Source organism: Squalius cephalus, assembly GCF_949319135.1.
Source record: "Squalius cephalus genome assembly, chromosome: 21".
Classification (NCBI taxonomy): domain Eukaryota; kingdom Metazoa; phylum Chordata; class Actinopteri; order Cypriniformes; family Leuciscidae; genus Squalius; species Squalius cephalus.
The window spans coordinates 35,238,217-35,250,716 of record NC_137142.1 but is presented as its reverse complement, the minus strand read 5'-3'; the positions used below and the strand labels follow the sequence as shown (position 1 = coordinate 35,250,716).

The 12,500-nt window shown below is 38.8% G+C and overlaps 1 protein-coding gene across 1 annotated transcript in view; it reads left to right on the top strand.

Annotated features, from left to right (window-relative positions):
• Positions 1-12,500, top strand: part of inpp5a (inositol polyphosphate-5-phosphatase A) — a 184,154-nt gene that overhangs the window by 1,013 nt on the left and 170,641 nt on the right. The gene's annotated exons all lie outside the window — the stretch shown is intronic.

Below are 12,500 nucleotides of genomic sequence, written 5' to 3'. Positions count from 1 at the left end.
ATGTTATATAATCAAATTATGTGCTTGTTCTTCTCCTAAAAAAGTTACTTTACGGAAAAAAAAAATATTTTTGGTGGTGTAAACAATTTCTTCTAAAGGAATATTTTCATCAGTGTGCTTATCAGCATTTAAATCTGCATATTTTTTATATTTACCCCAGGGCGTTATTTACCTTTATAAAGGCCAATTGGTTTATGTAGTCGTTGTTATCTTTCATGTCAAAGTCTGACATCTGATCGATAAATTAAATAATAATAAAACACTCTGGGGCTGTTAAAACTGCAATGTATAATGTTATGAGATTTATGTTTATAAATTATTTTTGAATATACTAGCAAGAAATGCTGGGAAAAAAATTTAATTATACTTTTGCATGAAACTAAACTCCAGTAAGTGGCGCCGAGTCACTTTGAATCATTTTGGGTCATTGAATCATTCAACCGATTCGATCTGCGGTTAATCTTTGTTTGGAACTATTTTCGGTGATGAAATAGAACAAGAACAGTCAATATTAGTAGTCAATATAAAGTAACTTAATATTAAGTACTTGTTTATTGAACTATGAAATCAATGTAATGTGACATTGTGATAATATTCAGCAAAACGGCTCCCATGGTCTTGTTGTGGTAGGCTACTTAACTAGCCTATATCATATGTTATAAATAAAAAAACACAACCACTGAATTTTTACCTCAGCATATACTTTATAAAGTTAGTAGTCTCTCTCTCTCTCTCTCTCTCTCTCTCTCTCTCTCTCTCTCTCTCTCTCTCTCTCTCTCTCTCCCCAAATGTAAAATCATGTAAATAAATGGGCCAAAAGGTGCCTTGATTAAAGGGATAGTTCACCCAAAAGTGAACATTTTGTCATAATTTTGTCATTTCTCAAGTTGTTCCAGCCGTGTATGTATTTCTCTCTGCTGAGTGAGTAAATGCTGACAGAATGAATTTTCACTTTTGTGTGAACTGTCCCTTTAATACTAGAGGTTGTTGCGTAATGTTTTTGAATGTAATCTCACACTGGATCGATCAGATATCAAGCAGAGATGCTGTTGTACGCCTGATCCATCGTGCACAACCGTGACCATCACCATCAGATATATATTCACTCTTAAGTGTTGTTTACTACGGCTAACTGCTGTCCTTCTCAACTATGAGCTCCTGACTCTGTGGTTTTCATAGAAATCTCACCTGTTATTGCACTCTATGGAAATGAGTATGCAAACTTGTGGTAGATCAGGGTGAGTTGAGGTTTAGGCAAATTATCTCCTCTGAATAAACAAAAGTAAAGTTATTAGAGACGGGTTACTAGATAATATAGGCTACCGGTCAGCTTAAGTGTCAGAGAATAAATTGGATGTTGGAAAAATGTTGGGTTGTTTTCAACCCATGTTTAGGTCAAATATTGACAAACCCAACGGTTGGTTTACGGTTTTTTTAAATACATTTTTAAACCCAACGGTTGGGTTTGTCCATATTTGACCCAAACATTTTTGATGTCATTTTATATATATATATATATACATATGACATCAAAAATGTTTGGGTCAAATATGGACAAACCCAACCGTTGGGTTTAAAAATGTATAATGTTTTTTTTAAAATGTGTGTGTGTGTGTATATATATATATATATATATATATATATATATATATATATATATATATATATATATATATATATATATATATATATACACTCTAAAAAATGCTGGGTTGTTTTAACCCAATGTTGGGTCAAATATGGACTAACCCAACCGTTGGGTTTAAAAATGTATAATGTTTTTTTTTAAATGTGTGTGTGTATATATATATATATATATCACTCTAAAAAATGATGGGTTGTTTTAACCCAATGTTGGGTCAAATATGGACTAACCCAACGTTGGGTTAAAAATGCAATTTAAAAATGGACAAACCCAGCCGTTGGGTTACATTTTTAATGTAACCAATGCAATTTGTCTACTTTTAAATTACATTTTTGTCCATTTTTGATTTTGTTCAAAATGCAATTTGGCCATTTTTTAAATTGCATTTTTAACCCAACGTTGGGTTAGTCCATATTTGACCCAAAATTGGGTTAAAACAACCCAGCATTTTTTAGAGTGTGTGTATATATATATATATATATATATATATATCAAATTGTATTCAAATTGTATACAAAGCTCGACATTAAGCCTTTTCATGTGCTTGTCCTTCTCCTTTGGACTCATAAATCGGTCATTCACTTTTCACGTTGAAGATGTTCAAACATTTAAAAGAAGTTTAATGCTCTTAAAGACATGTATCAGGTCTTGTGCTGTAGTTCTGCAGGTTTAGCTGTCGTTATTCCAGATCTGTTTATTTGATGGCGAAGAGCTCGTAACTGTTTTCTTTTGCATGTGAAGAGGAACTTTTCCTTACTATCCTCAGAGTTATAAATAGCTGGCCTGTCACGACTGCTGAACTGCTGTCTTATGAATATCACTGTTTATCCGTTTCTTGTTTTACATGTGAGCCAAAACCAGCACGCCGCTTATAGAGCCTGCATGCGCAATTACACCTAAATATTGAACATGTTCAGACGTCTCGTCTCTGAATGGGCCTTTTGTGCAGCACAAGCCGCAAATACGAGGATTTTCCAAATTGCATGAATGAAGTAAATGAGGCCTTTGTCAGCAATCACAAGACGAGGTGTCTAGGGCTGGATGGCTTATTTATTTATTATTATTATTATTTTGTTGTTGTTGTTGCATTTTAATAAGAACAAAACATCATTTATATACAAGAGTGTCATATAACCATACATGTCAGTGGTAAACAAAAGGGAAAAAAATGAAGAAAGAAAGAGAAAAAAAAGAAAAGAAAGACATTTTACAGGAAAACCTTGTACCTATTAAACACCTGTGTAGGTTTCCTTGCTTTTAAGTTTTTACATTTGGATATTGTTTCTAAATATATTTTAATATCAGTTTTAAATTGTTTGGCAGTTTTTCATTCCATTTGACTGTAGTAACGAGCAAATATAATAATTAAATCAAATATAAACGAAAGATTTTTACCACCATCAGATGAAAAATATTTTGGCACATCATCAACTTCTTCACAGTTAACAGGAATCGTAGCTTTTCTTTGTAAGTATTTACTGAGTTCCTTCCAAAATATTCCGGTCTTGGGACATTCCTAAAATAGATGAGTAATAGTTTCAGGGTAATGCCAGCGCTGTTGTAAAGCGGGTAAATCCGTCTACCGTAGTCGTTTTCCTCGGGTGTTTGTTGTTGAAGTGCTTCTGGGAAGATTAAGCTTGCCGGATGGGACGCTAATGGACATCAATGACTTCTCTTTATGGACATCAGCTGCACGATTAATCGTTAGAAGATCGCGATCTCAATTCAGACACCCACGTGATCTCATCGTGTCTATTAAACCTTTGACAAAATCACACCGGAGCATTCGGATCCGCATTGGCAGAAGTGCTGGGATACATGTTTGCAGTTCGGATATAAACACTGATGTCTACGGAATCGATTGAAATAGAGCAAGCATCCCTTATTTGAAAGTAACTTGATGCTTCATATAAAGATTGTGTCGATTACATCGTTACACCAGTAGGTGGCGACAAGTGACTGTAAATACTGTATTTGTCATTGAATCAATCATTCAAGAGATTTGTTCAAAAACGCTGATTCATCAATGAAACAAGTCAAGTATTAATTTGAGTCATTGAATTATTCATTCAAACCATTTTTTGTTTAAAATAATTAATTCAGATTGAATTAACATATTAAATAAACTGCAGCAATTAACATTTTGTCAGAACTTCTAGTAAATTGGATGTTATTTTGTTTAGTTGTCTGTTCAGAATCGTGATCTCTAGTGTGAGCTCTATAGCGCTATAGTCGGTGAATCCCACAAAAACATGCCATATTTCTCCCCGCAATCACAAGAAAAAATATAAATTATGTCAATAATAATAATAGCATAAAGAGATTTGTTTCAGGGTTCCCTTTGTTTCCTGTTTTAGGACCTTTAAGACTTTAAATTGTGCAGATGTTACTTTTAATACGTAATACTATTCAGGGCTCGACATTTGGACAAGTAAATCGGTCGTTCGCTTGTCCAGAAGAAAATATGATTTTTTTTATTCTGAAGCAATATTCTCATCAGTGTTCAGTCAGCTTTGACATTTAAATCTGCATACTTATTATATTTAACCTTTTATAAAGGCCATTTTCTCCCCTAATCGTTTTAAATATATGCTTCATCTTTCATTTTAAATTCTTACATTTGATCAATAAATTAAATTAGAATAATAAGACACTATTGGGCTGTTACCTATATAATTGAATAATTTACACTGAAAAATTACAACTGCGTTAAATAGTGTTATGAGATTGTTTGAAATATTTTTTGAATATACAAATAAGAAATGTTGGAAAGAATGATACTTTTAAACACGAAAGGTGGTGGCGCCAGGCGTCTTAATGAGCGAGTCATTTATTCAAACGATTCGTTCAAACGGCTGATTCGTTCAGGAATGAGGCTGTTTATGAATGGGTCATTGAATCTTTGACTCAAACGATTCGTTCAAATGGCTGATTCGTTCAGGAATGAGGCTGTTTATGAATGGGTCATTGAATCTTTGGCTCAAACCGATTCGTTGAAAACGCTGAATCATTCAGTAATGGTGAAACACGGTTGAGTGTTGCTGTGAGATGCGTTATGGTTCTGCTGTGATCTTTGTTTGGAACTATTTTCACTGCCAAAATAGAACAAAAACAGTCAATATTGCATCTAAAATTTAAGTGACTTAATACTTGCTCTAAATGAATGCAGAATCACTCGTGTTTTGGTGATTCCCTACTTATTTTTTGTTATTGCCGTTTTAATCAGGCTGTTTGTCCGGTCGGGCAAGTCAAGTTCTTTCAAAAGCTCCACTTGTCCCATACAACCCTTAATATCGAGCCCTGCTGTTTTACTGAAATATAGTCTAGTCTTTTTTCACTAGTCAAGTCAGCTTTATTTCTACAGCGCTTTATACAGCACAGGGTGTTTCAGAGCATCTTTACAGTTAAACAGGGAAATGATGTGTTTGGTCTGTTGTTCAGCTGAAGTCAGTTCAGTTCCGCTGTAAAGATCATCAATTATTAAATGAGTTTCTTTCATCTGTAAAGCAGTTCTGCAGAACATGATGTCATCGTCCAGCTCAGTTCTCATACATTAGTACAGTCAGATCGTTAATATTGCTCAATATTATTATTACATTACAAATAAAATACTGTAATTCATTGACTTCTTTGTTTTTTGGCTAGATGTGTATAAAGAAAGGCAGTAAAACACTAAACTTTCAATACTATATCATTATTTACCAATACTAATACATTACCTGGGAAAATTAGTACATTTAATTAAAGTTGATTTAAATAATATATAATAATTAAATTTGTCAATGTGAAGCATTTTAATGGTTCTAAATTGGGTATAAAATTAATTTTCACAATGGCAAGTAACACGTTGAATTAACATGAATTTTGAACTTTATTGGAAAAACTTTTTATTTACAACTTTGACAAAATATTTTTACAGTGTAATATTATAATTCATTGTCTTTAAGTGGAACGATAATTTCTTGTAATTTCTTATAATTTCTGTTTTTGACAGAATTTTGTGAGATTTAGCCAAACAAGTAATGAGTTGAATCGAGTGTCTTAGTGAATACAGAGGATGGATGGATAGATGAAGAGGGATACAGAAGGATGGATGGATAGATGAAGAGAGATATAGAGGATGGATGGATGGATGAAGAGAGATATAGAAGGATGGATGGATGGATGGATGGATGAAGAGAGATACAGAGGATGGATGGATAGATGAAGAGAGATACAGAAGGATGGATGGATGGATGAAGAGAGATACAGAGGATGGATGGATAGATGAAGAGAGATACAGAAGGATGGATGGATGGATGAAGAGAGATACAGAGGATGGATGGATAGATGAAGAGAGATATAGAAGGATGGATAGATGAAGAGAGATACAGAGGATGGATGGATAGATGAAGAGAGATATAGAAGGATGGATAGATGAAGAGAGATATAGAGGATGGATGGATAGATGAAGAGAGATACAGAAGGATGGATGGATAGATGAAGAGAGATATAGAGGATGGATGGATGGATGAAGAGAGATACAGAGGATGGATGGATAGATGAAGAGAGATACAGAAGGATGGATGGATGGATGAAGAGAGATACAGAGGATGGATGGATAGATGAAGAGATACAGAAGGATGGATAGATGAAGAGAGATACAGAGGATGGATGGATAGATGAAGAGAGATACAGAGGATGGATGGATAGATGAAGAGAGATACAGAAGGATGGATGGATGGATGAAGAGAGATACAGAGGATGGATGGATAGATGAAGAGAGATATAGAAGGATGGATGGATGGATGGATGGATGAAGAGAGATACAGAGGATGGATGGATAGATGAAGAGAGATATAGAAGGATGGATAGATGAAGAGGGATACAGAGGATGGATGGATGGATGAAGAGAGATATAGAAGGATGGATAGATGAAGAGAGATACAGAGGATGGATGGATGGATGAAGAGAGATACAGAGGATGGATGGATAGATGAAGAGAGATACAGAGGATGGATGGATAGATGAAGAGAGATATAGAAGGATGGATGGATGGATGGATGAAGAGAGATACAGAGGATGGATGGATAGATGAAGAGAGATACAGAAGGATGGATGGATGGATGAAGAGAGATACAGAGGATGGATGGATAGATGAAGAGAGATATAGAAGGATGGATAGATGGATGGGAGGAGAGATGGATGAATGAATGGAAAGAGATATAGAAGGATGGATGGGAAGAGAGATGGATGAATGAATGGAGAGAGATATAGAATGATGGATGAGAGAGGGATGGATGGATGAATGGAGAGAGATATAGAAGGATGGATGGATGGATGGATGAGAGAGGGATGGATGGATGGATGGATGGATGAATGGAGAGAGATATAGAAGGATGGATGGATGGAGAGAGATATAGAAGGATGGATGAGAGAGGGATGGATGGATGAATGGAGAGAGATATAGAAGGATGGATGGATGGATGGATGAGAGAGGGATGGATGGATGGATGGATGAATGGAGAGAGATATAGAAGGATGGATGGATGGAGAGAGATATAGAAGGATGGATGAGAGAGGGATGGATGGATGAATGGAGAGAGATATAGAAGGATGGATGGATGGATGGATGAGAGAGGGATGGATGGATGGATGGATGGATGAATGGAGAGAGATAAAGAAGGATGGATGAATGGAGAGAGATATAGAAGGATGGATGGATGGATGAGAGAGGGATGGATGGATGGATGAATGGAGAGAGATATGAAAGGATGGATGGATGGATGGATGTTATGTTTATGTTTCTATGATTGTAAGTGTCCCCAATGGCTGTGTGTATTTGAGGCCTGACTCTGCTGGATAATGATAGCAGAACAGAATCTGAGTGCTGCAGATATCAGTGGGAGATGAAGAAACAACAGCAGCTCTCTGATCTAGAACTCTCTGATCTAGAACTCTCTGATCCAGAACCTGATCTAGAACTCTCTGATCCAGAACCTGATCTAGAACTCTCTGATCCAGAACCTGATCCAGAACACTCTCTGATCTAGAACTCTCTGATCTAGTACTCTCTGATCCAGAACCTGATCCAGAACTCTCTGATCCAGAATTCTCTGATCCAGAACTCTCTGATCTAGAACCTGATCTAGAACTCTCTGATCCAGAACCTGATCCAGAACTCTCTGATCTAGAACTCTCTGATCCAGAACTTTCTGATCCAGAACTTTCTGATCCAGAACCTGATCCAGAACTCTCTGATCCAGAACTCTCTGATCTAGAACTCTCTGATCCAGAACCTGATCCAGAACTCTCTGATCTAGAACTCTCTTATCCAGAACTCTCTGATCCAGAACTCTCTGATCCAGAACCTGATCCAGAACTCTCTGATCCAGAACTCTCTTATCCAGAACTCTCTGATCCAGAACTCTCTGATCCAGAACCTGATCCAGAACTCTCTGAGCTGTTCTTCTCTAACCCGGACACAGTTGAATAATAACCTTATGATGATCAGTCCGATCAGCTGATGGTGTTTGAGCGGTTCTTCATTCCCGTCTCTCTCCGAGTCTCTCGACCTCCTCACATCTGTCTGTGTGTTTCAGACATGCATCATAGAGTTCCTCAGTGTTCTGTGACATTTACATGCTATATCTGTCTCTCCATCAGACGTTTGTTTGTGCACAGGCATCAAGTGTTCAGTCACCGCCGTCTTCATGAGTTCCTCAGACACAGAGAACGAGAGTTTGAAAAGCAGGAGCTGAATGAAGAACAAACGTCCTCATCTCAGAGCTCCTCTGATTATTGATCATGGATCGTCCATTATTGTGAGCCGCATCGTAAACGAGCACGAGCCAATTAACTGAAGTGTCTCTGGGAATTACAAAGCTGTGTGTGGGTTTTGTTGAGAGAAAGATGGAGGTTCCTGGAAACGGATAATGGAACGTCTGTTATTATGTTTCAGTCTTGCTTTTGTGATCTCATGTTATCTTGACAAAACTATTACTATATATAGTTTCTGGCACACGCCAAGCTTCTCTTGCTAAAGCTTCAAGCACAACAGTTTGTGAACCGCTGTGTAATGCCTGGTTCATTATTATTATCATATTTTAACAATATTCCTGCCTTTATGAAGTTTCCTCGAGGAACGATCACGACAGAGTGAAAAGAGAGAAACGCTGGCGAACGATAGCGCTTTAGGAACCCGCGAGTGCTGGAATTAGCATTAGTCTGATTAACCCTTTAGAACCGTAAAATGCTAAAACAATGTGCTATCTTCATGTGCAAGGTGTCATCTTTTTCAGAAAAAGATTAGCTTTCTAAAAGATTGACTATTATTGTGTGTGGTGAGTTTGTAAATAGAATTTAAATAGACAAAAATAAAAAAAACGAGAATTAATTTACTGATTTTTATTTAGAAAAAAACAGAAAAAATCATGAAACGAAAGAAACTAACAATGAAAAATGAACTATAATACAAATATACAAGTCTTTTTTGTGACATTGGGTTGCACAGTTTTCATTTAGGACACTTTTTTTCATACACGCACACATACACATGCACACATTCATAGGCACGCACACATACACATGCACACACTACATGCTTAGATACGTGAAAGAGTAACGGCCATCCGCTTCCCAAGTTTCATTAAAAATCATCCCAATCCCCTCTTCTGCTGTCTAACACTTCTTTCGCCATATATTTGTTCGTTTCTTTTATTATTTTATGCAATCCAAAACACTCTAACCTGCCGCGCGTCGTATCTCTCTGTTCAAATCCTTCCTTCCCGCTCTGCTGTCATTTGCAGATGCAAAGCATTACCGTAATAAGCCGTATATTGCCTAAAAGCGCATGTTGTCGACTGTCAGGGGCAATTTGAATGGTTTTGATCGTGCAAACGGTTGAAGAGTTACGGTCAAATGAATACAGCTTGCTGGTATGTGTCGGCGATGACCCAGCCGGTTCTAAAGGGTTAAACCACTGTTTGTTTACGCTCTTGTTTCTGGAAGTCAGTCGCTAGCTCCGCCTTCTTGATGACATCACACATGTAACAAGAATTTAGGAGTCAAAATTACATGATCTGACAGTGATTATCATAACAGACACAAATATTGTGTAGTCTGAACCCCGGCATTAGATCAGGTGTTTATGTAAAGGATTCAGTCAAGGACACCCATCCATCCACCCATCCATCCATCCATCCACCCATCCACCCACCCATCCATCCACCCACCCACCCACCCACCCATCCATCCACCCATCCATCCACCCATCCATCCACCCATCCACCCACCCATCCATCCACCCATCCATCCATCCATCCACCCACCCATACACCCACCCATACACCCACCCACCCATCCATCCACCCATCCACCCATCCATCCATCCATCCACCCACCCATCCACCCACCCATCCACCCATCCACCCATCCACCCACCCATCCATCCACCCATCCATCCATCCACCCACCCACCCACCCATCCATCCATCCACCCATCCCCCCATCCATCCACCCATCCATCCACCCATCCATCCACCCATCCATCCATCCCTCCATCCACCCATCCATCCACCCATCCATCCACCCATCCATCCACCCATCCATCCATCCACCCATCCATCCACCCATCCATCCATCCATCCACCCATCCACCCATCCCTCCATCCACCCATCCATCCACCCATCCATCCACCCATCCCTCCATCCACCCATCCATCCACCCATCCACCCATGCTCCCATCCATCCACCCATCCATCCACCCATCCATCCCTCCATCCACCCACCCACCCATCCATCCATCCATCCATCCATCCATCCATCCATCCATCCATCCATCCATCCATCCATCCATCCATCCATCCATCCATCCATCCATCCATCCATCCATCCATCCATCCATCCATCCATCCATCCATCCATCCATCCATCCATCCATCCATCCATCCATCATAAAAGTTAAGGCTCAGCCACGCCTTCCTAAAACGCTTCGTCAGACGCGCCTCCACAACTCTACGTCAGTGTGTGGAGTTTCATAACACCGCCCACATGTATGCGCAGATGAAGAAGGTGTAACTTTTATTCTCGCTGTATTATTATTATTGTTGCCGCCATGTCGTGGAGACGTTGTGTTTTTTGTTGTGAAAGCAAAACTACTTTGTTTGACCTTCCAAAAGAGGACACAATTAGAAAACAGCGGTTAAGCTTTATTCACAACAAAAATCATCGCTAAACTTTGATATGTACAGAACTCAGCTGCCCGCCTTCTCACCCCTCGCCATGATCATATCACCCCTGTCCTCTACAGCCTCCACTGGCTCCCAGTCAAACACAGGATCAACTTTAAAATACTTCTCCTCACATACAAAGCACTTAACAGCCTCGCCCCTCCATACCTCTCCGTCCTACTAACCCGCCACGCTCACGTCCGCCTCCTCAGGTCCGTTGGTGCTGACACACTCAAGACCATCAGGACTAAGTGCCGGACCTGGGGAGACAGAGCCTTCTCTGCTGCTGCACCCACCCTCTGGAACGCCCTCCCCGACCACATCAAACAGTCAAGCACCTTAACATCCTTCACACACCTTCCTCCTCTTTGAGCTTGCTCTTACCTGTTAACAGACTTTCCCAGTTCTTCATCTTCATCCCTTTCATCGCCTCCTCTCTTGCTTTGCCTCTGCTTGTCCTTGTACCTGTGTGTTTTCATTTCTTGTGCTATCTATGTAACCCTGTCTATATACCTCAGGGTTCCAGACTGCGACCAAAATGGTCGCATATGCGACCATTTTTTGAGAATGTGCGAGTTAAAATTTGATGTGGTCGCATTTGTGCGAGTGCATGGTCATGTACTACTCAGTTAAATTCACGCATGAATTTTCCTGCATTGAACTTGTTTTAGCGCCCGCCAAAGATCGGTGAGTAATGTAGATGAACTGCTGTGACAGGGCGCATGTTTAACTGAAAGAACGAGCAGAGAGAGAGAGCCCCGGTCGCGCGCACTCTCTCTCTCTCTTCGGAGCCAGGCTAAAGTCTAAACAAGACTTCACCGTCTCCAAACCATAGACTGTAAAAAATAAGCTCCAAACTAAGCGCTGTCTTGCTCTCTCTCCCGCGCGCATATTAATCAAAATAAATCGACACGGTGGTAAAAGGTCGGAAGAGTTTCCGTGGAGCATTCGGAGATTTTTTTTTTCCCTGAATTACCACTGGGTGTGAATTGTGCTAAATAAATTGCCTTATCTTCTCTGGAAAGCGTTCCGGACATTCAGCTGACATAAAACAACACTTTAATTAAACGAAAAAACTATCCAGTGATTAAATGTTTTCTGTGTTGACAGAAATCTTGGATGTCCATGTCCTAACTGCTGGGATAATCACACAACGCGCATGACACGTCCAATTCGCGAACTAATGACTCATTTGAACCGATTCATTTTAATGAATGGTTAAAACAACTGATCTTTCCAACAGTGAACTCAGGACAGGAGACGTCTGAATCGGTGTATAACTAATCAGTAACACTTTACAATAAGGTTCTATTTATTACATAAATTACATAAAAAGTACAGTTTGCTAACTCAAGCTTAAACTTTAAAATAAATAAAGCCCCTTGGTTTTTTTTAAAAGCATATGACTACATTTTTCCACACAGTGCTATCAAGAATCGATAAGAGAATCGTTAAAGAATCGGATCGATAATCAGAATCGTCAGTTGCATTATTATTGATACAATCTTATCAATTCCCATCCCTATGTGAAGACAGTAAAATTATAATCAAACATTAAAGAACATATATGTTTTTTTTTTTGCCTTTTATTAGTTTTTTTAGAGTTAAAAGATTAAAAAAAATGTGCTAACATGAGGTCTTGTGT